Genomic DNA, 5137 nt, shown 5'->3' with positions numbered 1-5137 from the left:
CCGCCCTTCCACGCACACATGTGAGTGTATTGTCTGACATTATTTGGTGGCAAATTTACACTGCACTGAAATTAAAGCCAACAAGAGGTGGGCGAGAGACTGGCCGACTGCGGAAGTGGTTGCGGCAACTTTTTGCCGAGTACCATTTGGCATAAAAAAGGCAGAAGTGTGGATAAGAGAGAGAGCGAGCCACTCAAGTGGTGTGTACGTACGAGTAGTACGTATATGCACGCCTGAAGATGAAAACGGAGAGAGAGGGGAGTGGAATAATAAGGAAATGCACCCTTTTGTATACCCCATCACGAAGTTTGGGTGATGATTATAAACTAAAGGAAACTACTCAGATTTGGGATCTGATCAGTTGGGAGTTTTAAGCTATTTATTCCATGACGTTCCATTGTTCCAAGTTCGGAGTTGGGATGAGATGCCTTCTTCTGAGCGTAAGGAAATGGCAAGGTGCAGTCGAATCGGTCAAAATGTTATGGCAGATGAAGGTGGGGTCTCAGACATTGATGAAGGCCTCCCTCAATCTTTCGATTAGAGTAATCGAAGGCAACACTAGAAGGCACTCAGTCCGTGCTGGCAACTGGAAAGCCTGCACCTGCACTGCTCGTTTGCATGAGGCGAGATCTAATGGCGAATCCGTGTCGTCCGGCCCGGACGCCTCCATAATTTGGCCTTCTCTGACGAGCAGTGCCCGTGTCTTTGCAGGTGGACTGGAATGGCCTGTTTTGATTTGCATTTGCAAACACTCGTGCAATCGTACAATCGCATAATCGTGCACCCGTACACTCGTACATTTCCGGGCAATGTTGTAAATATTCGGAATGCCGCGCCGTTATTGTTGTCGACATAAATCTTGCTCACTTTACAACAGGCGCCCCTAAATGGCCTTCCCGTTGACATTTTATTTAGCGCGTATACATTTATATTTTATTTCTTTTACTTCTTTTTCGGGGGGCGGGGGCTGGGGCGCGGTGTTGGGTTTGTCAGAGTGGCTGACAGGAACGCGATTTGAGCAGACAGCGATTTTAGCATTTTTTAGCATTTGGGTGGCTGTTGAATAGCTTATAAAAATTACTGACGGCAATGAGTAGAAAAACTTCCGACTCCCGCTCCCCCTCTGCTACCCCTCTGGCTGCCCCTCTGACTGCCGCTGAGGCGTGGCAGGTGGGAAATGAGATTTTTGAATATTTTATGCAGCACTTTGTGGCCGGAGACATGTATAAAAAGTATAAACAAACTCAAATTCTTTTTAAATTTCTAATTTCGAGCTGCCTGTCATGTCAGCCTGACAATTTGCCGAGTCAGTCAGATGCATGGAAACGAAGAAAGCATTTGAATGATTAATCCAACTCGGATCTCGGATGAGTGGCAACAAATACTAATTTCAAAATTTTACCCAAAAGAAAAACCGCTCTCTGCGAAAATCACATAATAAAATTCACCTACTGCTCTTCGGCTCTGCCGTGGTCTAGAGTTCGAGCACATTTTCTCGACTAGACACACCCTCAACTGTAATCAAATTTAATGGCCTACCTCAAAAGCCAATTCAATTTACACTGAATCAAAGCGAACTGCTCCTTCTGCCCCCGCCACTGCTCCTGATGCTGCTACTTCTGCTTCGACATCTCCTTGGGCATCGGCTTACAGTGCGTATGAGCAACGCCTTGCAATGTGATTAGCAGGCACTTTGATGACTTCATAGACAATTTGGCCTTTGTTTTTTGGAGCCCGGCCCGGCCCCAGCACAGCAAGCAGTCGTGCTTCCTTTTGGTTAATGTGCCATTTAACGGCAGGGAGGACAAAGTCAAAGTCAAGTTGGGTAATTTCCTCTAATGGCTTTTCATTCCATCGATAGTGACACTTTCAATTGTTATCATGATGCCGTAAAAAAGACAACTACAGATGGGTTGGGCACACAATTACTGGGCGAACCCCCTCAGTATTGAGTGCTAAACAGGAAATGATTTTCTGGCCACTCTCGAACCAGGCCAAGAGCCGTAGCTTAGCTTAACCAATCCTCTGGCCCTCTGGCCCTCCGGCCACTGGCTGCCTGGCTGCCTGGCGCTTGGTAATGAAATCATGAATTAGATTTTGAGCTTGAAAATTGTTATTGTTTTCGGCCAACTGACTGGCTAAATGACTTCTATGTGGCACAGTGTGTATGTTTGAGTACACTCAGAGAAAATTACAAGCGTCTAAGCATACATTCAATGAGTAATCTGCAAAAACAAAAAAACCAAAAAACTATCCTTTTTCTTGGTGTATGCGTACGTGTCTGTATTTTGTGATCCTTTTTGGGAATGGTCGAGCTCTGGTTCTGGTTCTGGTTCTGGTTCGGGCTCGGGCTCGTGTTCGGGTTCGGGTTCATGTCCATGTCTGGTGCGTCCTGTTCCTGGTCTGGGTTTTGCTTTGAATGCCATGCTGCCTCGTAGCATATTCCCCAAATGTCTATAAATCCTTTTTAAATGTTTTTAAGCTTTTGTTGGACATTTTCAGCAGCAGTAAAGGAGCAGTCAGCCACTGCCACTGCCACTGCACTCTGCAGTGCTCGCACTCGGACGAGTACTACCAGCAGCAGCACGAAATACGAGTGGAGATTGGAGTGTGGGACTGGGACTGGGGATCAGCTCTCTCACACACAGATGGAGAGACACACACGAGAGAAACCAAAAGGGAACAATATTAACGTGTCAACGAGAATTTATGTTTACCGCAACTGGACAACTTTCAAAAGCAGCTTCAGCATCCGGCTCCTTCAGAGTGTGTGTGTTTGGTATGTGTGTATCTGTATCTGTGAGTGTGTGTGTCTGTGTGCTTGGGCGGAAGTGGCAGCAAATGCTTTACTGTCTCGCCAGTTGGTATTTCTTTCGCTTTTCGGTCCATTGTTGCCGCCGCACAGAGCAGCAAGCTGTCCGGCGGCCATCCTGGCCCACATACGAGAAGTGCGAATGGGAAGGCAGCAGGAAAAGAAGAGTAGAAGCCGAGTGTCTCGTATGCAAATGATCCATAAATATCAACACTTTGGCTGGGTGGCCGAGAGGCCACGGCAATTGAGAACGCTCGACCAAAAGTGGCCGGCAATTTATCCTCTCCTTCGCCCATTCCCCGTACCCCGTACCCCATACACCGTGCCCCTGGCATCGTCTCTCTTTCTATGTGTGCTTATGGTAATTGTGCTGAAAACTTGAAGCATTTTGTGGTACTCGAATGCGCAGGACCTGGACCTCCCCGGCAGGGACTTGAAATGTTGGCGGCCCATACATAAATAAATTACATTTGTTGCTCATTAAGCATTGAGTGGCCAAGAGAGGCCCGGGTTCCCACTGAAAGGAAATGGGAGTGAGCTGCGGTTGGGGCTGGAGACCCAGTTGGGGGTGGCTTACAACGCTGAAGGCCTGCCGTGGCCGAAGGATGTCCATGTAACGATTGCGGGTGCGTGGGCGCGTGTGTGTGTGTGTGTGTGTATCCGGGCAATGGGTCAGTTTAAAGCGTTAATTCGTTTTCGAGGGTGTGGATAATGAAGGGTTCAATAATTGAGTGAATACAAAATTGATTATTTAAGCCCCAATTATCTGTTTCTCAGCATGTCCATGGGTTGACAGGGCAACCAAATCCTCCTCGGCCAGGACCACGCACATAATTAATTATTATTGGAATTTTCCAAGGAACAATACGTCCTCGCATCTCAAGCGCATTCTTGCCTGGACCCAGAGAACGACACGGAGAGTGGCCCCAAAGGGATGCGACAATGCTGGCTGCACCCTAAAATCTACACTCCACAGCAACACACACACACACAATCACACACACACAATCACAATAGGAGGGTGTGAGGGAGTGTTGACCAAGGCAGGTCAAGCAGCGTATTAAATTCATAAAATATCCTCACTTGGAGAGCGCTGCTGCTGCCGGCCAAGCGACTTAAACTACAAACAGGAAAGAAGTCCAGAGCTGATATTACGACTGAAAACATACCCGCCAACTGTGTGGTGGGGATCCATGAACGAAGATCCCTAACACTGAAAGGCCAAAGGAAGGCCTTTCACCTTCTTTCGAGTGAACAGCGTATACCCTTTTACTCCACGAATGTGCCGGGGTATCATCAAAACTAAGGCCCTGGCTCTCAGAGGGAATTTTTATATATTCCGCTTGTTTATGCTTCGAGCGCAAACTATTTTCTTGGCTCCGTTTCTGAGGCGGCGGAATCTCCTCTGTATTTGTGCTTTTGTCAGTTGCACATGTGGCACCTCCCGCACCCAAAAACAACACCATTGTGGGCGGGGCCTGTTCATTATGGCTTTGATATTTCATAGGCGAAAACACCTCTCTCACGCTCTCTCCCTCTCCGTCCAGCCCAGTCCTTCCCTTAGCTATTTTGCAGCTGGAATTAATTTTGTCCCGAAAATATTTACCTCGTAACGGAATTCCACAAATATGTGTAAACAGTGCATGGTAGGGGGTTATGGGTCAAATTTAGATGACATTTAAACACCAAAATGCTGAAATTACGAATTGGGCGGTTGGCTGCTTCGGGCAGGGCTCTGGTTTGGGCTACCCCAGTCCCCCTCCTCCAGTCAATAATCACATTGGGAACATCGAAACACATGGGAAATAATTTGGATCAATTTTGCATTATTGGTCACTCAATTCACACGCCACGAGCGAGGGTGACGGAGGGTGGGTGGCCTTTCACTGAACTCCAGCTCTATAATGTTCGGCTTAATCAAACCGAACAAAGACAGGGGTAGATGATGTCCGTGAGGGATCAGTATCAAAATGCTGTCATTGTTTCGAATGCAAATCATATGAACATGCCATTAAACAGCACACAGGAGAGCCCCGGCCCTGGCCCCGACTTCGACCCCGGCCCAGGCATTGTCTCCAACCATCCATCCATCCATCCATCCATTCATCCATCTATCCATCCGTCTGCGCCCGAACTGTACCCATCTTCTGCAGATTCTGGCTCATTGTTGCTATTATTGTTATTTGATTTATGCCTATTGCCTGTGTGCATTTAAGTGCAAATTGTAGCTATGTTACGGATGCCCCTCAGTCCAACAGAGCCACACCACTCGCTCCACCATTCCATTCCCCTTTGTTGTTGTTGGCGTTGTAGTTCTCGTACTCG

Source organism: Drosophila miranda, chromosome XR (assembly GCF_003369915.1).
Source record: "Drosophila miranda strain MSH22 chromosome XR, D.miranda_PacBio2.1, whole genome shotgun sequence".
In the NCBI taxonomy this organism is placed as follows: domain Eukaryota; kingdom Metazoa; phylum Arthropoda; class Insecta; order Diptera; family Drosophilidae; genus Drosophila; species Drosophila miranda.
Note: the sequence above shows the minus strand (reverse complement) of the source record.